The 22937-nt window shown below is 37.8% G+C and overlaps 2 pseudogenes; both read right to left on the bottom strand.

Moving 5' to 3' along the window:
• Positions 1-5661: 5661 nt before the first annotated feature.
• LOC143639079 (mitochondrial import inner membrane translocase subunit Tim9-like) lies at positions 5662-6083 on the bottom strand (annotated as a pseudogene).
• A 4168-nt stretch (positions 6084-10251) lies between these two features.
• On the bottom strand, positions 10252-10973 carry LOC143639080 (dnaJ homolog subfamily A member 1 pseudogene; annotated as a pseudogene).
• Between the last annotated feature and the right edge of the window lie 11964 nt (positions 10974-22937).

Genomic DNA, 22937 nt, shown 5'->3' with positions numbered 1-22937 from the left:
TACACCTTTTAAAAAAATAGGTAGAAAGTGGGGGAGGTAAGGCGCCAAACTTGGAGTTGACCCTGCCCCCCACAGCGTTGCGCAAGCACGCTGGGCACTACTGCGCAGCCGCAGAAACCACTTTCAGGTTGGGAATTTGGCGCCCCTTCCTGTTCGGCGCCTCAGTTTATCGCGGACGCCTCCTGGGCACAGTCGCGATAGGGCAGCTGTGCAGACGCTGAGTCTCAGGCTCTTGGAGCCAGAGAGAGCCACCTCACAATGTCCGAGGAACAGGGTAGGAGACCTTCTCTTAACTGTCCCGCTAGCCTCTGCCTCTGACAGGGTTTGGACCGCGCCCACTTAGACGGCCGCATGGACGACGGCCGGATTGGTTGTTCATCTGCTGGGTGTGTCCAGTGGCGGCCTCTGGGCGCTGGCCGCTGGCCTCTGGCTGCCTATTGGCGAGCCAGCGGGGGGATCTCCAATTGATTAACCCGCGCGTGGAAACCTGGGCACTACCGACCGGTAAGGGCAGTACCGACCGGTAAGACCCAGGTCCAGTGCCTCTTTGGTTTGAGGTGGCTCTGGGCCTTAGGGAATCCCTAGTAGCTAGAGGAGATCCTAGGATTTGCTGCAGCAATGGAACCTGATGAGTCCCCGGGAGCTCCAGGTAATGCGAGGGCTCGCGGCGTCCTGGGCTTTCGTGGTGTCTTGGCTCCAATGGATCCTATTCTGGAGCTCGCCGCGTCCTGGGAGCTCATAGCGTCCCTGCGGCTCATAGCATCTCCTAGGTTCCAGGGGGTCTTAGAAATCTCGGTGGTTCGAGGTGAACCTAGGGTTTGCGGCGTCTCCAGGGCTCGTGGCTCTCTAGGACTTGGGGTGATCCTAGGTTTAATGGCGTCCCTGGGGCTCGAGGGAATCCCAGGGCTCGCGGCGTCTCTGGGACTGGACACATACCCTGGGCTCTAGGAGATGGGAGTTAAAGGCTATCCTAGGGCTTGTGGCATTTCTGGGGTACAAGGTGATCCTGGGCTTCGTGGTGGCTTCCCTGTATTCGGGGCGATCCAGGGGTTCATGGCGTCCCTGGGACTCTAGGGGATCTCAGGGCTTGCGGTGTCCCTGGGGCTCATGGCATCTCCAGGGCTCAAAAAGATGGGAGCTCAAGGTGATCCGAACTTTCTTTCCAGAGCTTCGAGTGTCCATAAAACAATTTCGGGAATCTAGAAACTGGGCCACCCAGAGGGGCTTCCCTGCGCCATGCCTTCCCAGGAGAGGCGGGCGGAGGCGGGGGACTGTACAGCCAGGGCAGGTCGCACCCTCCCCCGTCGTTTTTCGTGCAGTTGCGGAGCACAGCCGTGTTAAAGTGGGAAAACAATTTGACTTGGCGGCTGGGTCACTTGGCAAGAGAGAATTTTCTTTGCGGGAAGAGCGAGTCTGCACTTTTGCTGCCTCGAATTTCAGCAGAGCCGCGGGGCGTTGGTTTGTGTGGTTCCCTCCGTTTCTCCCGCGGCAGAGCTTTTGAATTTGACTATTTATTAAGTATTTGCTGCTTTCTGGAACGAGTTGAACCTTTTTCATTGTCTTCCTTGGCGGAGACGGGTTGGGGATAAGGAAGGACCCGTACTCTCAGACTTTTAGACTTTTTGCTTTAAAGAGTTGGCAAACCAAGCATGGTTACGCACACCTGTAATCCCAGCGATTTTGGAAGCTGAGGCAGGAAGATCGCCATTTGGAAGCCAGCCTCAGCAATTTAGCGAGGTCCTAAGCGATTTAGCAAGACCCTGTCTCAAAAAAAAAAAAAATAAAAAAAAAAAAAAAAAAAAAAAAAGGACTGGGGATGTGGCTTAGTGGTAGAGAGCCCCTGAGTTCTATCCCCAGTTCCCCTCCCCCAAATTTACCAACTGGCGTGCTGATTCAGATAACATCTTTCTCTATTGCTATGTAGATTTTCAGGCTTTGGTGATAACCGACTTTGATTAAAGACAGCGCAGCCTTTTTGATTTTCAGGCTTTGGTGGTAATCGCCTTTGGTTAAAAGACAGCGCAGCCTTATTGTTTTACTGTAAATACAAGAATGAGGCAGACTATTTGTGTACAGTGAGTTGAAATGCATTCTATCCTGTATAACTAATTAGAACAAAAAGGGTAATTAAAAATGCGGAAGAAAATAAAGATGTAGCGTGTTGAGGAGACGTCTCAACGTATTGAGCCTATTCTTTGCTTCAGGGAGGCAGATGCTGGAGTCAGGAAAAAAATTGCAAAATGTGGAGATCCCTGTAAAGCGCGTGGGGTTTCGGTGCGCTCGAGTCCCAGGCCACCTGCTGTGTGGTCGTTGGATAGAAAATGATCTAATTTAGGCTGTTGGGGATTACTTCCCTCCCTCCTTTGCGGGTTCTCTGCAGTTCTGATTGCTCTAGAGTTTTGTAACACGAGGTGGTAAAAACCGTTTAATGTTTACAATAGCAACTTTTCCGCGGGCTAGGTGCAGTTTGGAGCGTGACTTGTCTGGCCCGCAGCAAGTGCTGGGAAATGGGATATAATTTGGCTGCATCCCCACGTGGCGGATTTTGTAGTCTCCAAAGTTTGATAGGGAGAGTCTTACCAGAAAATTTAGCAAGTTGGTGTATTCACACGAGGTGTGTGTATGTTAGTTTGCTTGCTTTTTTAAATTGGAGCAGTCTGGCTGTTGTAATCAGCTCCCTATTTCCGTAAGAGGTCCTGGGGCTAAATGCCTTTTCCACTCCTAGTTGTGCACTATGCCTTAAGGGATAAACTGATGGCAAGTGAATAGCTGGCACTTTGGGAACAGGTTCTTAAAAAGAAAAAAAAAAAAACTTCTAAATGTTGTATGTCTTTTAAAATTTCATTATGAAGGCTGTGTATGTACCTAAATGATGAAATGGAGTTTTACACATTTACTGAAAAACCTTAGTGAATTTGTCAATAGCTTTACTAGTTCAAGTGTGAAAATTTGTTAATATCCAAACATTTGTCTTAATAAAATTTCAATAACATTTTTTATTTTCTTCTGATGGTAAAACCTAAAGTTTACTGTAGATTTTGACAGGGAAGTCTAATGAAGATAATTATTTTGCTACTTAGAAATAGTCACCCAAATAATCTTTGATATGTTTTCTGTGGCTTTCAAAGTGAGTAGTATGATGCATTTTTCTGCTTTGAATCCTTTCCCCTTCCTTAACATTATTTTACAAGCATATCTAATATTTTACAAGCATGCTTTTTTTAAAAAAACATGCTTCTCATTAATTATATACTATAATTTATTTAATTTTTACTTAATCCTTTTGTTTAGATTATTTGATAGTTTCTAATTTTTTTCCAAGAAGAATATTAGCATTTGGAGTGACTTTTTAAACCCAGCTACACATTTTTAAAAAATATTTTTTAGTTGTTGATGGGCCTTTATTTTATTTATTTGTATGTGGTGCTGAGAATCAAACCCAGTGCCTCACACATGCTAAGGCAAGCGCATTACCACTGAGCCACAACCCCAGTCCCCCAGCTACACATTTTATAGATGAGAAAACAGAGGCAAAAGAGTTGATGTATCTGTCCCAAAAGTCATACTTTTGTATAACTTCAAAATCTGATCTGGAACCTTCATAATTCCTATTTTAGTACCATTTGTACACAACCATATGCACCTCTGTCTAACTGATGACTTTATTCATCTCTTTTGATCTGTTTGAAATATAGGAATCCAAGTTATGATGAAACCAAAAAACGTGATCTCTGAGTAAATAGTTTACACTTAAATATTCTTTTTTGGCCAACTCTAAGAAATAAGAAAGGCCATTTAGATATTAGACACTCTGCATAATGTGTTGTTTTTCATATCCACTAAAATGGTGTACTAAGTTGATATTTTTCCATCTAATTCCTTTGTGGCTACTTATTTCACATTTTGTGAGATTCAGCTTGAATTTAATTTACTTCATAACATTTACTTTTGTACTTTATTTCTACATTTCTTTAAAAAAATTTTTTAGACACAAAAATTTTTTTTAGACACAAAAATTTTTTTGGACACAATACCTTTATTTTATTAATTTTTATGTGGTGCTGAGGATCAAATCCAGCACCTCACATGTGGGAGGCAAATGCTTTGCCACCGAGATACAACCCCAGCCCTACTTTTACATTTTAATCATCACAAGTATTATTATTACTTTAATAACTTTATTTTATTTATTTACTTTTTTATTTGGTGCTGAGGATCAAACCCAGTGCCTCATACATGGTAGGCATATCCTCTACCACTGAACCATAATCCCAGACCCACAAGTATTATTTTTAAGAGAACAAAATTTGAAATTTATGGTCAGCATAAGTGTGGTCATGTAACATCAGTTTCATCATTTAAGAGTTAAAAGCAAATCATTGAAGGAACGCTTTGTAGTATGGAACAAATGGTGACATTCCCTCCTTCCCATCAGGATTGAACGGGGGTGGGGGGGGTGGGGGGGTGGTCTACCACTGAGCTGTATCTCCAGCCCTTTTTATTTTGAGACAGGGTCTCCCTAACTTGCCCAGGCTGGCCTCAAATTTGTGATCCTCCTGCCTTAGTCTCCTGAGTAGCTGGGATTATGGATGTGTGCCACTGGGCCAGCATATTTCTAAAATTAGAAGAAATTTATTGCTCCAGTGTAGAAATGTATTGCTCACTGGGCACGGTGGCACATGCCTGTAATCCCAGCAGCTCGCCTGTAATCTCATCAGCTCGGGAGGCTGAGGCAGGAGTATCACAAGTTCAAAGCCAGTCTCAACAATTTAGGGAGGCCCTAAACAACTTAGTGAGACCCTGTCTCTAAATAAAATATTAAAAAGGGCTGGGGATGTGGCTCAGTGGTTAAGCACCCCTGGGTACAATCCCTGGTACCCCCCTCAAAAAAAATGTATTGCTCTACAAAATTGGAAGTACTAGAAACAATCCTCTAAATGTGTATACATACATACATACATACATATATGTCTCAAAACTTCATACTAAATGGTTTGCTTTTAATGGTTTCAGATATAAAAAGACTTCATACAATTTTCCAGCTAAGTTTTTTAAACACCCATAACTTATTTAATACGATATCTAATTTAAACTTTCTCTTTGTTTATTCTTAGATTATATTATTATTACTATTGAAGATGAGAATGAGAACAATGTTGATGATGATGATGATGATGATGATGTAGTGGTAATAGAGGATTCTGAAACAGAGATTGCTCCAGACACGTCCACTGATGACACATCGTCCATACAACCAAATTTTCAAAGCCATGATGATAACTATCAGCAGCCATCCCAAATGGCATATGGTAATTTTTTAGTGATATTTCAACTTATTTTAGTAATTTTTCTATCATACATGATTAGACATATATTTTGCTTTAAAATTAACAATCACAGTGGAGGATACAATGGTTTATTTTTCTAATCAAATGACCAAGCTGCTGAATCTTAAGGCCTCAACAAATGTATGTTATTATTGTCTCTGAACAATAAGATCTTCTATTGTTTTGTCATTAGTTTCCATTGCCAAAGAGTCATGACAGATGGTTTAACATGGTGCCTACTGCTTTCGGAGGATTCCATCAGATGAATCCTCATTTCCAGTGCAATAGCTGTTGGCAATCTTTCATTGAAAGTCCATCCAGCAGGATTTCTCTATCATGGTTGACGGAGGAGTCCTGCTTTGGCTGCCAGGGCATCATTCTGCTGAATATGATATTCCTGAAATCTCATGGATATTCTTTGTGTCATTTAAAAATATTTCTTTTTTTAAAAAAATATTTTTAGTTGTGAATGGACACAGTACCTTTATTTTATTTATTTTTATGTGGTGCTGAGGATCGAACCCAGTGTCTTACACGTGCTAGGCAAGCACTCTTCCACTGAGCTACAGCCTCAGCCTCTCGTTTTAAAATATTTCTGTAAGCAATGTTCTGAATAGGTGGTCTCTTCAGGTTTTACTTCTCTTCTTGTGAAGTCTTTTACACAGTCCAAAAAGAATGTTTTTTAAGTTTATCGCAGATTTCAAGGAATTCCCTAAACTGTTTTATCTGATCAGATTCTGGTATTTGTGCAGCCATATTCTTTTGGTATGCTTACTAGTCACCTTTTCTTTTTTTTTTTAAACATTTATTTTTAAGTTTTAGGTGGACAATATCTTTACATTTATGTGGTGCTGAGGATCAAACCCAGTGCTTCGTGCAAGCTAGGCGAGTGCTCTACCACTGAGCCATAATTCTAGCCCCATTAGTCACCTCTTCTGATGCATGAGTTTCCTTTCTGTTCTAGAAAAGTGGTTGTCCAGACTTTGCTTGAACCTCTGTCTCCAGTGAGGCTTGATTTCTTACTTAATCACAGGCTCTCACATCCGACACTGGTATGAGGCTGGGGGACTGCAATGCAGGTCGAGGCTGGGGGCTGAGCATCGGGGTCAGAGCACCTTGGCCTCTGGGTGAAATTTTGCTGTCTGGTCTCCATTTCTAGTAAGTCAGTTAAATATTTCTATAACCTTTACGTTACTTAGTTAGGACAAGAAGGCCAAACTTCACGGTAATATCACAGTGTTTACTCGTGCTTGCATTTTCTCTTTATTTTAACTTTTCCATGTCTTCCTTTGTCCTTTTTACTCTATTAAGGGATAGTCTCAGAAAAAATGGGGAGACGATATTCTCTGTCTCTGAAAAATTATTTATAGTTGGCAACCATGATTATAACTGGTGGCAAAACAAAAGTAAAAAGCTGAAATTACAGGAAAAATAGTTTGGGTCAAGAATCCAATGGAGTAGATGACATGATTGCCTAGGTAGAAAATGTCAAGGAATTGACATAGATCTCCTGGAACTAATATGTGATTATTATTGTCATGAAATAAGGTTGATATACAAAAGCCAATCACTTTACTATGTACCAGCAATAAGCAATTGGAATTTGAAATTAAAAACACAATACTCTTTACATTAGCATCCAAAAGAGTCCAGAAAAAGTGGAGTCCTGTAGCTACTTGCTGTGGCTACTTGTTCTTCCAGTTGTTGCTCCCCTACCACCCTACCACAGTAATGAAGAAAATGTGAAACTATTTGCATTCTAAATTACCCAGAAAACCAAGCAACTTCTTACAATATTTCTTCAACGGCTAGGTGACGATTTTTTCTTTGCCCTTTACCTAGAGAACTAGGTTCTGCTCTTTAAAATGTTGCTCAGGTTGGAGGTTGGCACACTTTTTTTTTTTTTTTTTTTTTTGTAAAGGGCCAGGCAGTGAATACTTTAGGCTTTGCAGGCTATAAGGTCAAGACCTTAAACATTTAATCCTGCTATTACAATGAATGAAAGCAGCTGATATGTAAACATGTGTGGCTCTATTTCAGTAAAATGATTGCATTTCTTATAAAATTTTCTTGGGCTGGGGATGTGGTTCAAGCGGTAACGTGCTTGCCTGGCATGCGCAGGGGTGCTGGGTTCAATCCTCAGCACCACATAAAATAAAAAATAAAGATGTTGTGTCCACCGAAAACTGAAAAATAAATATTAAAAAAATTTTCTCTCTCTTCTCTATCTCTTTAAAAATTTTTTTTCTTATATATTTTCCCTGAATTTTTTTCTTTCAGTTACTTAAAAATGTAAAACAACAACATTTTTAGCTTATGGCCTATAAAAGCAGGCAGCAAGGTGCATTTGGTCCCCAGGCTATGGTTTGTTGATCCGTGTTCTAACTGATCCCAGAAAGTCTTTTAATTCCATTTATCAGTTCTGGTTTGAAAACTATGTGGGGAAACTGGGTGTGGTGGTGCATGCCTGTAATCACAGCGGCTCAGGAGGCTGAGGCAGGAGGATCACGAGTTCAAAGCAAGCCTCAGCAAAAGCGAGGTGCTAAGCAACTCAGTGAGACCCTGTTTTTAGTAAATACAAAAGAGGGCTGGGGATGTGGCTCCATGGGCGTGTGCCTCTGAGTTTAATCCCTGGTACCTCTGGCCAAAACAAAACAAAATGCAACTATGTGGGATCAGCTGGATATTTCCTAACTGTGCAATAGAACATCAGCTAACTCCAGTAGCTCTCCTTAGTGGGAAAGAACTAAAAACCAAAGGAAAAAAATTTTCAAATGTGGCTACCCTTTGACCCATTGTTTATACCTCTGGGAATATATCCCATCGAACTACTTGCAGAAGTGCAAGACTGAAGTAGTATTTTCTGCAAAAGCAAAACTTTAAATGTTACTTGAATATCTATGCATTAGGGACTGGTTAAATAAATCATGGCTTATCTACATAAGAGAAAACTAAGGAGTTGTTAAAATGACTGTAGTATATTTAAAAAGTATTGATTTGGGAAGACCAATACATGTTTAACAAAAAGGAGGTTTCAGAGAAGTATTTATGGTCCAACCTCTTTAATCTGCCTGGCACAAAACTCAGAATAGGTAATTTCAGGGCTGTGGCTGTGGCTCAGTGGTAGAGAACTTGCTTAGCATGTGTGAGGCACTGGGTTTGATTCTTAGCACCGAATATAAATAGATAAAATAAAGTCCACTGACAACTAAAAAAAAATTTAAAAAAGACCACTTAAAAATAGGTAATTTCAGAAAAAGTAGCTAAGTAGTCTTTTATGTGTGTGTGTGTGTGTGTGTGTGTGTGTGTGTGTATAATATTAAACATTTTAACCCTTTGTAAGTGGATAATTCAGTGTCATAAAATACATTCACAAGGGGCTGGGGTTGTGGTTTTGAGGAAGACCGCTGGCCTAGCATGCGTGAGGCCCTGGGTTTGATCCTCAGCACCACATAAAAATAAAATAAAGGTATTGTGTCTACCTGTAACTAAAAAATAAATGTTTTAAAAAAACCTTTCCATCATTTTCAACATAAAATCTGTATCTATTGGACAGGGATATGCCTCAGTGGTAGAGCGTTTGCCTAGCATATGTGAGGCACTGGCTTCAATCCTCAGCAACACATAAAATAAAGGTATTGTGCTCATCTATAACTAAAAAAATAAAATATAGAAAAATCTGTAACTCCTCTTTCCTCAGCTCTTGGAAGCCTCTAATCTACCTTCTGCCTCTATGAATTTGCCTAATTCCAGGTACCTCATATAAGCAGATTCATACACTATTTGTCCTTATGTGTGTAGATTATTTTACTTAGCATGTTTTCAAATCTATCCATGTTGTAGCATGTAGCATGTACCAGAATTTCATTCCTTTTGTTTTGTACTGGAGATTGAGTCCAGGGGCACTTTACCACTGGGTTATACCTCCTGCCTTTTTATCTTTTATTTTGAGACAGGGTCTCATTAAATTGCTGAGGCTAACCTCCAATTTGAAATCCTCCTGCCTCACACTCCTAAGTTGTTAGGATTACAGGTGTCTGTCACCATGCCTGGCAATTTTTAAGACTGAATAATATTTCCATTGTATGTATATACCACATTTGTTGATTAGTTCACCTGTTGGTGAAAATTTGGGTCATTTCCACCTTTTGGCTATTGTTAATATGCTGCTCTGGACATTGGTATACAAATATCTGTGCATGTTCCTTCCTTCACTTCTTTTGGGCATGTACCTAGAAGTGAAATTGCAGGATTGTATGATCATTCTGTTTATTAATTTTTTTTTTAAATTTTAGATGGATAGCATAACTTTATTTTATTTGTTTATTTTTATGTGGTGCTGAGGATTGAACCCAGTATCTCACATGTGCCAGGCAAGCACTCTACCACTGAGCTACAACCCCAGCCCCCTGTTTAATTTTTTTTAACAATATATATTTTTAAATATTTATTTTTTAGTTGTAGTTGGACACAATGCCTTTATTTTACTTATTTTTATGTGGTGCTGGAGATCGAACCCAGGGCCTCGTGTATGCCAGGCAAGTGCTCCACAGCTGAGCTACAACTCCAGCCCGCCCTTGCTTAATTTTTAACTTTTTTTTTTTTTTTTTTAAGGAGCACTAGGCAAGTACTATACCACTGGGATGCATCCCCAACACTCTGGCCTAACAGATGTAGGGGAACTTTTTTAAAAGTAGTTTTTACAGGTATTAAACAACTTCTTACACACTGAAGTCATCATACATACTGGGCAAAGTCAGAGCTTTTATATTTGCATTTATTCTTCATTTAACTTTTGAAACACCACTAAAATTGAATATTAAAGCAAAAACAATAGCAAGTAGTGAGCATATTATGATTATAGTCCTTCACTCATTCACTACTGCATATAAAATGCCTGCAGTGAGTTTATTCACTGGCCCCATTAAGAGGTTTAACACTGAACACCACCTCTGGGATGATGTTCATCATCCTCATATGCTTCTCCATTATAATGGCACTGTCTTTCTTGATTTGTCCACCAGTTCTGCCTGATCCATTTCATCAGTCTCTTCTACCTCCTTCCTCTCGGGTAGGAGTTTTTCCAGCAAAGACAGTTTGTCAGGAGACAGAAAGCCATTTCAGGAAAGTTTACCTTAAACTCGATGATTAGGTGGCCCTTTTCATATGGTCTATGATAAATTGGCATACCTTCATTTAGCACACACTTTATATCTCCATGCTTGACAATCTGACCTGGATGAGAGGTGATGACTATGGTTCGATTATCAAGAGTAGATATTGGCTCCTGGAAGCCACATAATGCTTCCACCAGCTGTATGTCCATACACATGAAAAGGTCTTCTTCTCCTTGTTGAGTAAAAACAGCATGGTCCTTCTGATCTAACCCAATGATAATATCTCCTGGTTCCAGTCCTGGCTCTTGGTCTCCTTCACCATGGAATATTATCTTCTGTCCATCTTTTCATGCCTTTGTCAACATGAACTTCCAGAATCTTCTCTTGAATTATCTTCTTTCCATTGCAGCTTTTATATCTATCTTTAGGACTGATCTATTCCCCCATGGCACTCCATGCACACAGACTGAATTTGCTGAACCTTTCTAGGTCCTATCTGATGAATTCTTATTTGCATTCCAGTACCTCGGCAGTTGAGTTAGGGTTTCATTTTTTTCATTTCTCTTCCCCTTTCCCTTCTCTTGTTCTCCTATATCTACTCTACTGATCTTTCCTGTATCTTTATGATAGCTGATCCCTTCCCCACTTCCTTCTTTCTTCTGTTTAAACTTTTTAAAAAATATTTATTTTTTTAGTTGTAGTTGGACACAATATCTTTATTTTATTTATGTGGTGCTGAGGATCGAATCCAGGGCCTTGCACATGCTAGGCGAGCGCTCTACCACTGAGCCACAACCCAGCCCCTCTTCTGTTTAAACTTTAAAGGAACTTCCATTCTGTTTTCTTTAGCACCTGCAGCATTTTACATTCCCACCAGCAATTCATAATTTTTCTGTATGCTCATCAACATTGGTTATTTTTCATTTTTTTCATGATAGCCATCCTAGTATATGTAAAGTGGTTTCTTATTGTGATTTTGATTTGCATTTTCCTAATGAGTAATGATACTAAGCGTCTTTTCATGTGCTTTTTGGATGGTTTTGTATCTTCTTTGGAGAGGTATCTATTTCTGAAGTTCTTTGCCTATTTTTGAATTGGGTTGTTTGTTTTTTGTTGTTGAATTTTAGGCCTTTATATATTAGATATTAATCTTTTTCAAAAAAATTTTTTGGTTGCCAGTGGACCTTTATTTTATTTATTTATATAGTGCTGAGAATTGAACCCAGTGCCTCAAACATGCTAGGCAAGTGCTTTGCCACTGAGCCACAACCCCAGCCCCCCCATAGTAATCCTTTATAAGATATATGATTTGCAAATATTTTCTGCCATTCTGTAGGTTTTTTTTTTTTTTTTTTTTTTTGCTTCTTTTGTTTGTTTGTTTGGTACTAAGGATTAAACCTAGGGGCACTTTACCAATGAGCTACATCCTCATCCTTTTTAAAAAAAAATTTTTTTTTTAGTTGTAGATGGACACGGTCTATTTATTTATTTATTTATGTGGTGCTGAGGATAGAACCCAGGGCCTCATGCATGCAAGGCAAGTGCACTACCACTGAGCTACAACCCCCAACCCCTCAGCCCTTTTTTTTATAATTTATTTTTAGTTGTAGATGGACACAATACCTTTATTTTATTTGTTTATTTTTTTGCGGTGCAAAGGATTGAACCCAGTGCCTCTCACATGCTAGGCAAGTACTTTACCACTGAGCTTCCACCCCAGTCTCATCCTCAGCTCTTTTTATTTTTAATTTTGAGACAGGGTCTTGCTAAGTTACTCAGGGTCTCGCTAAATTACTGAGGCTGACGTCTGAACTTGTGATTCTCTGGCCTCAGCCTTCCGAGTCACTGGGATTACAGTCATCCCTCCACCACACCTGGCTTCTTTTTGCATTCTTTTTTAAAAATAGTTGTCGATGGACCTTTATTTTATTTACTTATATGTGGTGCTGAGAATTGAACCCAGTGCCTCACACATGCTAGGCAAGCAAGCACTCTACCACTGAGCTATAATTCCAGCCCTGCATTCTTTCTTCTTCTTCTTTTTTTTTTTTTTTTTGTGGTGCTGGGGATTGAACCCATAGCCTTGTGCCAGCTCTGCATTCTTGATAGTATTCTTTGATGCACTAGCATTCTTAATGTTGCTGAGTATGATGGCACACACATATAATCCCAGCTATGTTGATGGCTGAGGCAGGAGGATCACAAGTTTGAGGGATAGTCTAGGCAATTAAATGAGATCCTCTCTCAAAATCAAACAAACAAAGAAAAAGGCTGGGGAATGTAGCTAAGTGGTAGTGTCCCTAGGTTCAATCCCTAGTTCTGGAAAAAAAAAAAGTTCTTAATGTTGATAAGTTCAATTTTGCTGTTTTTACTTTTGTTGCTTGTGTTTTTAGTGTCCTATCCATGATATTGTTGCCAAATCCAATTCATGAAGGTTTTTCTCTATATTTTAAGAGTTCTACAGTTTTAGCTCTTATGTTTAGGTCTTTGATCCATTTTGAATTAATTTTTGTATATTAAGATAATTGTCCAACTTTCATCTTTCATCTTGTGTATATCTAGTTTTCCTGGCACCATTTGTTGAAAAGATTGTTCTTTCACAATTAAATGGACTGGCACCTTGTTGAAAATCAATTAAGGGTTCATTTCAAGTCTCTCTATTCTATTCCACTGGTTTATATGTATGCTTTTATGTCAGTTCTACACTGTTCTGATTATTGTAGCTTTGTAGTAAGTAGTTAAGTCAAGAAATATGAGTTTTCCAACTTTATTCTTTTTTTTTTCCCAAGGTTTTTTTTTTGGGCTGTTCAGGCCTCCTGGCAATGCCTTATAAATTTGAGGATTGACTTTTCCATCTTGGTGAAAAAGGCTGTTGAGATTTTCATAGTCATTGCATTGACTTTGGATTATTTTGAGTTTTTGGTTTAAATCTTAGGTTGTATTTCCATTTACTTAGGTCTTTCATTTCCTTTAGCAATGTTTTGTAGTTTTCAGAGTATAATTGTTTTCCCTCCTTGGTTAGGTTTCTTTTTTTCTTTTTTAATATATATTTTTTAGTCATTGATAGACCTTTTTATATTGTTTATTTATATGTGGTGCTGAGAATCGAACCCAGTGCCTCATGCATGCCAGGCAAGTGCACTACCGCTGAGCCCTAGGCCCAGCCCCAGCCCAGTTAGGTTTATTTCTAAGGATTTAATTTTTTTAGATGCTATTATAAATGGAATTGCTTTTTAAATTCCCCTTTTGTTTGATTATTCATTATTGGTTTGTAGAAACACAACTGATTTTTGTGTGTTGATCCTGTACCCTTAAACTTTGCTGAATTTTTATATTAGCTCTAGTAGCCTTCTTTTGGATTCTTTGGGAGTTGCTGTACACAGGATGATGTAACCTCTGAATAGAAATAGTTCTACTTTTTCCTTTCCAAGTTGGATAGCTTTTTACTTCTTTTTATTGCCTTAATAGCTCTGACAAGAACTTTCAGCACAATGTTGGATAGTGGTAATGAAAGCAGGCATCCTTGTTTTGTTCTTAATCTTAGGGGGAAAACTTTCAGTCTTATCATTGAGTATGATGTTGCTTATGTGTTTTCCATAGCTACTCTTTATTTGGTTATGGAATTTGCCTTTTAGTTCTAGTTTTCTGAAATTTTTTGTCTTGAAATGGTATTAGATTTTGTCAAATGGTTTACTGTATCAATTGAGATAATGATGGAGTTTCTCCCCCCATTCTATTAACATAATGTATCACATTGATTTCTGTGGGAGACCACCTTGACTGAGTTAACTCTCAGGCACCCATGCTGCTAGACTGCTCCGCTCTTCCAGGGTTGGAGTGACTGTCTTCGTGCCTGAGCGTGTCTTGCTACAGCCCCATGGGTGGAGCTGTGCTCACCTGTTCCTTTGTAATATAACCCCTTACCCTGTTTAGGATAGAATGTTCCAATAGAAGTGCCTTGTGTGTGTCCCCTTCTCTTACTTGCCCTTGGGTGTGGCTTACCTAGATGTCAGTCAACCTGCTGACAGTGGACATCATGAAGATAGACTCAGCCCCCTGAAACCCGACCTCTTGCCTCATTTGAATAGCTTCTCCTCAATAAAAGGGGTCAGCGTGTGCTCTCGCTCTCTCTCTTTCTGCAGACCCTTAAGGTCAGAGGAGCCGTCACAGCGATCCCAAAGAAAAAGGTATTTGTGTCTCGTGTGGTTATTTTGCGCAGCCAGTCAGCCCAGTTTACCTGGAGTGACACCTGAGCCTTTTAGTCATGAACAGAAACCCGGCAGATTTCTTCTGTTGAAGCTACATTTGCATGACCAGGATATTGTGGCCATTAAACATATATCACTGGACAGTCAGTGCCTCTAATACTGGTGATGTTAGAGGTGATGTTTTTGGTAAAAAGATGGGGTTTATGTTTGCCAAGTTGCTTTTGATTTTTAAACTCTTTCCCTGATGCATACCTGTGTTGGGTTAATAGTATGTTTAATAATGATTTGATTGTTTGGGTTGCAGTATTAAATTTTTGACTATCAGTGAATCATTCAGTCTGATATAAACTTATACAGGGAGAAATAATTCTTGTTACTTATATTAACTACTGCTTTTATAGTCTTACAGTGATGAAATAGGAAGTTAAAGTAAGGTTATTGAAATTAAGTTTATTTGATATATTATGGTTGAATGCTTTTTTAATTGATGACTACTTTTAGGCCAATTGTGAATTTTAAATTTGTTGTCTAAGGTTATTTCCTTTTTCTAACCATCTGTCCTCTTTAGATTAACATTTAAATTTATATTAGGATTCTGGATTCTTCTTTTTTTCAGTATTGAGGTGCTGAAGCACTGAGCCAAATCCCTGGCTCTTCTTTTTTAATATTTTATTTAGAGACAAGCTCTTGAAAAGTTTCTTAGGGTCTTGTTAAGTTGCTGAGGCTGGGTTTGAACTCGATCCTTCTGCCTCAGCCTCCTAAGCTGCTGGGATTAACAGGTCTGTGCCAGCACACCTGGCAGGATTCTGTATACTTTAGGTAAATTTAAAGTTGACTTAAAATTCTGGTCTGAACAATCAGCTGTTACCGGGCCTGATTGGCTTTTCGTCTCTATGCATAAATTTTTTCACTATTTTGCTACATAGATGGATTAGCTCTTTTAGCTGCTTGTGAGTAACTTGTCTGGTTTCGGGGTTCTTGGCTTAAATACTTTTTGTGAACTTATTCTGGTAGCTCTGGTCTGTTGAGATTTTCTGTTTCCTCTTTAAAATCTTTTTTTTTTTAGTTGTAAATGGACACAATACCTTTATTTTATTTATTTTTATGCTGTACTGAGGATCACCCAGTGCCTCACGCATGCTAGGCATGTGCTCTACCACTGAGCTACAATACCACCCCTTCTGTTTCTTCTTTTTTAAAATATATATATTTTTAGTTATAGATGGGCACAGTACCTATTTTTTTTTTGTTTATTTATTTTTATGTGGTGCCGGGGATCAAATCCAGTGCCTCACGCATACTAGGCAAGTGTTCTACCTCTGAACCACAACCCCAGCCCCTTCTGTTTCTTCTTGAGTCAATTTATCTAATTTTTTTTTTTTTTTTTTTTTTTTGTGGTGCTGGGGATTCAACTCATGGCCTCTTACACACTAGGCAAACACTCTGTCCCTGGGCTGCATACCCAGCAGTTTATTTAGTTAATTAAAAAATTATTTTTTTGATGTAGATGGACACAGTACCTTTATTTTATTTATTTTTATATGGTGCTGAGGATCAAACCCAGTGCCTCATATGTGCTAAGCAAGCACTACCACTGAGCTATAACATTAGCCCCTTAATTTTTAAGTTATTGGAACAAATAGCTTTCTTATACCATATTCAAGCAGTTAGAAAATATTTAGGAAAAAATATACTCCATTGATAATAATTACAAGAAATATCTAAAGGAATTAACAAAAAATAGCAGAACTTGTAGGAAAGAAATGTGAATACCTAGAGTCATAAAATGAGGCTCAAGTGGAAAGATGCAAATTATTATTGGATGTGAAAAAACATTTTGATACAACTTAAGAAAACTTAGAAAAAACCTGGGACAGATGTTGATTTACCATATCAAATAATAAAATATTTTAAAGGTACAATTATTAAAATATTATGATACTAGCTCTGAAATAGGGAGCCAGATTTAATTCAATGGAAAGTTCATAATCAGAATAAAAAGTTTTTAGTTAATGTACTATAATACACTAACATGGAAAAGATGGAGAATAAATCATGCTGTGACAGATGCTATGCTGGGGGGGGCAGCTTCTTAGAGTTTATTTCACATCACATAGTTAAATAATTTTGAGATGGATTAAAGGGTTGAATACTAATAAAGAGAAATATGGAAAAACTAGAAAACAGTTGAATATTTGTCTAATCCTAGTGAAAGATTAAATATAAGAGCAGTTAAAGAAATCACTACAAATATTAATGAATGTGATGAAGTAAAAACAAAGAAGCTGGGCTAGGGTTGTGGCTCAGTGGTAGAGTGCTTGCCTAGCATGTGTGAGGCACTGGGTTCAATCCTCAGCACCACATATAAGCAAATAAATAAATAAAGGTTCATTAATAACTAAAACAAACAAACAAAAATCACAAAAAAACCCAAAGAAGCCCTTTCTTAAAAAAAATTGGACTCCAAAATCATACTACCACCTGAGAAAAGTGTTTGCTGCAATTATACATTGTCAAGGATTATTATCCTAAAGATAATAATCTCAAGGCCTCATACATATTAGATGGGAAACACTGAAGCCCCAATTAGGCAATGAGAGGAAGATATGAAAAATATCAATTCATGGAACAAAAAATATTAATGGATAGAAAACACCTGAAAAATATTCAGCTGAAATCATAATGAGAGATATGCAAATTAAAATGGTATACAAACTTAAACCTTCACTTATCAAATTAGCAATTTAAAAATTTAATTCACTTTAGTGAAAATGGAGACAAACCATTACATTTTCAGGCTTCTTGGAATGCAAATGGGTGTAATCTTTTTTGGATATTTTGGCAGCACCTATCAGAAACCCTTCAAATGCTTTTAACCTTTGACCCAGTGATTTTCCTAGATACAGTTTATAAGGAACTATTCAGAAATGTGCAGAAATACTTCCATTTGAATTGTATACATCATTACATCAAAATAGTTAAAATTAGAAGCCATGTAAATGTCACTTAATAGAAAACAGATAACATAACCTAGGGGCATATGTAAAAATACTATGAAGGCATTTAAAAATACTTTAAAAATTATAAGTGACATGCAGAATTGCTCAGAACATATGTATGTTATGATTTAAATTTTATAAGAAAAAAAGAAGGAAATACATCTAAGATTTACAATATTTACAGATTACTTCCCTATTTAGATTCTGAATGTTTTATAAGGAGCTGAATTTTTTGGTTAAACTTTTTATAGATGTTAATTACATACACACTATGCATGCACCATAAACATACAGCTTAGATAATTTTCAAATGATAAAGCATCCACACCAGGAAATGTGAGTTCCCCAAAATCTACTTCCATCACTTTACAGTCACTGACCCTTTTGCAAGGTAACCATGATTTTGACTTCTCCAGCCATAGAATAGTTTTGCCTGTTTTTTGCATTATATAAATTGAATCATACACTATATTTTCTTTTTTGTTGTCTTCTTCTTCTTCTTCTTCTTTTTTTTAGTACTGAGAATTGAACCCAGGGTGCCAGTGCTTTTTATTTTTTTTATTTGACACAGGGTCTTGCTAAATTGCTGATGCTGGCCTCGAACTCTCAGCTTACCAAGTCACTGGAATTACAGGCATGCACCAACATGCCTGGCTTGTATCTGTCTTTTACTTAAGTTTTTTATGGTTGTGAGGTTCATCCAGGGACGCTTAACCACTGAGCCACATCTCCAGCCCTAAAAAAGCCCTAAAAATATTTCTAAAAAATATTTTTTTAGTTGTAGATAGACACAATATCTGATTTTGCTTATTTATTTTTTATGTGGTGCTAAGAATTGAACATGCGTAAGCGCTCTACCATTGAGCTACAGCCCCAGCCCCAGCTTGTATTACTATTATAGTCAGAAGAAAATAGACAGTTTAAAAAATAAAATTTGGTGGAAGTACCTTGGAATTTTCATACAACAAACATTAGGTTGCATTCATTTGACCTGAGATTAATTCTCCCATCTCCTTTATCTCCTGTTGGTTTCTCTCCTTTGGGTCGTTGGTCATTAGTGTCTCCATGGTAAAATGAAGGGGAAACACAAAAGCAATGAAACCTGAATCCCTTAAGTTGTCTCTCACTGCTGCTCTGGATGGATAAAGTGAATTACCTCTTTTTTTTTTTTTTTTTTTTTTTGTACCAGGGATTGAACCCAGGGGTGCTTAACCACTGAGCCACATCCCCAGCCCTTTTTTGTATTTTATTTAGAGACAGGGTCTCATTGAGTGGCTTAGGGCCTTGCTCAGTTGCTGAGACTGGCTTTGAACTTGTGATCTTTCTGCCTCAGCCTCTGGAGCCACTGGGATTACAGGTGTGCGCCATCCTGCCTGGAGTGAATTGGCTTTTTTTTTTTTTTTGTTGTTGTTGTTTTTAGATATACATGTCAGTAGAGTGTGTTTTGACATATTATACACACATGGAATGTAACTTATTCTAATTAGGATCCCATTCTTGTACTAGATGTATGTGATATTGATTAATGTTCCCCTCCCAGTATCTGTGATGTAAGGTGTTCAAATAGAATTTCTAGTACAAGATCAATATTGTTGTGGTCAGTGTCTTGTTCTGGCTTCATGGTTAAATAACTCAGACCCATAAGTGAACCTCAGAATTCTAAACTTTTTGGCTTGTATTTGACATCCATTTATGTAGGTTTAATGTACAGTCTAATAAGGCAATTATAATTTTAGAGGTGAAGTTTTCTTTAGAGCCGCTCTGAACAGGTTTGCACGTGCAGGTGAGGCAGTGTCTGTAGGGGTCTCTCTCCTCCACACGGTGGCAGTGGTGGGGCCCAATCCAGAGCTGACTCCTGGTGCTCCTTTTAGAGGTATGCTGCCTCCCCAGGTAAAGAGCCCTTTTGATGGGCTGGGGATATAGCTCAGTGGGTAGAGTGCTTGCCTTGCAGGCACAAGACCCTGAGTTTGATCTCTAGCAGCGCGCGCGCGCGCGCGCGCACACACACACACACACACACACACACACACACAAAACCATTTTGAGCTCCTTTACAAAAGCAGTTAGCAATGGTGTTCTGTTGTTCACTTGTTCCCAGCACTCCCTCTGGGGATTTCTAAGTTGTTAAGCATTCACTTCACATTTGGGAATCGCATTGGATTTTGATTTACATTCCTGGGCATGGACAATGTAGCCCTTCAGTTTTAAAATACTTACTCTGAATTGCTCATAGAAGAATTCTTGTTTTGTCACCCTCTAAAATCAAATCAGAACTCTAGTTAGAGGTGGTTTTCTCAGAGCATATCAACATTAAAGTTGTGTAGGCTGAGTGTGAAGTAACCTTTTATGCATTGCTTTTCAGGTATTGAAGGTGCTGTAGTTCCAGGTGAACAAGCATTTTCACTAATGAATCGTCCAGCAAATTTAAAAAGATACAGTTCTAACTCAGTGGGGCTGGACTTTATGCCATTGCAGAAAAGAGGACGATCATCTACTCCAAGAGAGAATAATATGGTTTGTACACTAAAGTGAAAATCTTTGTTTTTCTCATTTTGCTGTATTTCTTTTTAAATTTTATCCAATGAAATGCACAGGTCTTAAATGTACAGTTCAATAAGTTCTATAAATATTTGTACCATGTCTTTCTATCAAGATAATGAACATTTCCATCAGCCCAGAAAGTTCCCTCATACACCTTCCTAGGAAGTCACTATCTTCTCTAACCTTAGTGGAAATACCATTTTGGTTGTTTTCCCATCCTACCTTAATTTTGCTTGTTCTACAACTTCATATAAACATAATTGTACAAATGGAGCTTGCTGCACAGATAGAATTATATATTTTGTGTTACAGTTTCTTTTCCTCAGAATGATGTTTTGGAGATTTATTTTATAATATCAATATTTCATTCATATTTATTGCTCATTGATATTTTATTGTATGGATGTCCATAATTTGTTTATCTATTTTCCTTCTGATGGATATTTGGGTTGTTTCCAGTTTTTGACTGTTATGGGTAAAGTGGCTATGAACATGCTTATGGAAATCTTTGTGAACATATGTTTATGTTTAATTAGAATAAACACTCAGGAGTAGAAATACTGGGTCAAAGAGTAGAAGACAGTTTAACTTTTTAAGAAAGTGCCAAACAGTTTTCTAGAGTGGTTATATTTTTCACATTTTCATTATATTCTACTATTTGATCTCTGAAGTCAAATAAAATAGGTCATTAAACTATATAATTGGGATTAAAAGAAAATGCACTTACTTACATAAGGATATGGGTATTAATGTCATATAAGTGGTAAGGAAATTCTCAGCTTTGATCAACCCCAATATTTTAATCTTTGGGATAATGTTAATTGTCTACCAAGTGTCATGGTTTTGGATACAATCATCTGAAAGCACATTTGAGAGCATGAAGCACTATACAAGGGTATGAAGGTGGTATTGTATTTATAATTATTGGTCTGTATTATAATGTCATATAATTTTGGCTGTCTGATAAGTGTGCAATTCAGGGATAATTCACGTCATTTAAAAAATTTCTTTTTGTTGTAGATGGATAAAAATGCCTTTATTTTATTTATTTTTATGTGGCGCTGAGGATTGAACCCAGAGCCTCACACATGCTAGGCAAGTGCTCTACCACTGAGCCACAACCACAGCCCTTAGTTCATTTTTAATCATGTGTTTTGGAACAAATACGTTGATGACTGTTCAGTATGTTTGCATTTAAATTATCCTGATAGTCCATATTTCATCCTTAGAATAAAGAGTTATTATAATTAAACGTAGGGCTGTGGTTGTAACTCAGAGGTAGAGTGCTCGCCTCGCATGCGTGAGGCACTGGGTTTGATCCTAAGCACCATATAAAAATAAACTGAAGATGTTATTCCTACCTATAACTAAAAAATAAATGTTTTTTAAAAATAATAATTAAATGTAATGGTTACTTGCCATTTATTTACTTATTTATACCCTGTTTTATTCCAAAAAAGGATTTAAAGTGATTTAGAGATTAATTTATCAAGAAAAACAAGTGCTCAAGTGTTTCCTATCTTGTCCACGGAGTGTCACTGTTGGATTATTTGAAAATCAAAAGCCATGAAACATTTAGTTCTTTGTTCATGGTTGGAAGTACTTGCTTTGAAAGCAGTAACGGTGATAGATTACCAGAGGACTAGCCTTTGTGCCCTGCAGTATAGAAGGGAGTAAACTTGATGAAAATGAACACAGTTCTGCAAGTACATCTTTTTGTGTAGTCCTAATGTATACAATGGGTGGAAGTCCTTTGATATCACAAATAGGGCTTTGGCGCTTCATGAAAATGAAAGAGAAGTCCTGAGCGTTTTGTTCAGTTTATTCTTTTATCTTTGCTCTTGGTTTATTAATAAGGCTTCCTTAGACAAGAACATGAGTTCAGTACCTGACTCTGAACAAGGTGGAAGTGTCATTAATGAGTCTATAGACTTTGAAAACTTGTGTAGTGTTGCTAATTGCAAAATACATTCACACTTAACAAGAAAATGATTCAGATTTTTTTTCAGTCTTCATATAACTGTGTACTTACTCTGAACAGATGCTCAAGGAAATATTCTCCTGAATTTGTATGCTTCTTTTCATTTACAGTGATTTCTTACTATTTGTTTCCCTCTTTCCTTATCTAAAAGGAAATTCATAGCATTTTCTTTCAAGTGCTGGGGATAGAACCCGGAGCCTGCCACATGCTAGCAAGTGTTCTGCCATTGAGCTACATCCCCAGCCCAATTGACACCAATTTCAAACCCTATTTCTTTGGCTTTCCTAATTTTGAAATAATTTTTAGAAGAGTTATAAAAATATTACAGAGTTTTCATGTATACTCTTCACATGGCTTCTCTTAATTTTAATTTACCTGTACAACATAAAATTATGGTAATTGTACAGTAATCAAAACTAGGGAGTTGACATTGGCACAGTCAATGTTTGTGTTTGAATTTGCCATTCTCCTCATATCTCTTGAATTTAGTAGTGAAATTAGCTTCTCCCAGTCTGTCACAGTTCCTTATTCTTTCCCTGTCTTTCAGAACCTTGACACTTTTTTAAAAATGTTTTTTTAGTTGTAGATGGACACAGTATCTTTATTTATTTATTTTTATGTAGTGCTGAGGATCAAACCCTGTACCCCACATGTGCAAGGCTATTTAATTTTTTTTTTAAATTGTTGATGGACCTTTATTTTATTCATTTATTTGTATGCAGTGCTGAGAATCAAACCCAGTGCCTCACACACGTGAGACAGGT

The sequence above is a fragment of the Callospermophilus lateralis genome, chromosome X (genome assembly GCF_048772815.1).
Source record: "Callospermophilus lateralis isolate mCalLat2 chromosome X, mCalLat2.hap1, whole genome shotgun sequence".
NCBI classification, from domain to species: Eukaryota; Metazoa; Chordata; class Mammalia; order Rodentia; family Sciuridae; genus Callospermophilus; species Callospermophilus lateralis.
This window is presented reverse-complemented; position numbering and strand designations above follow the sequence as displayed.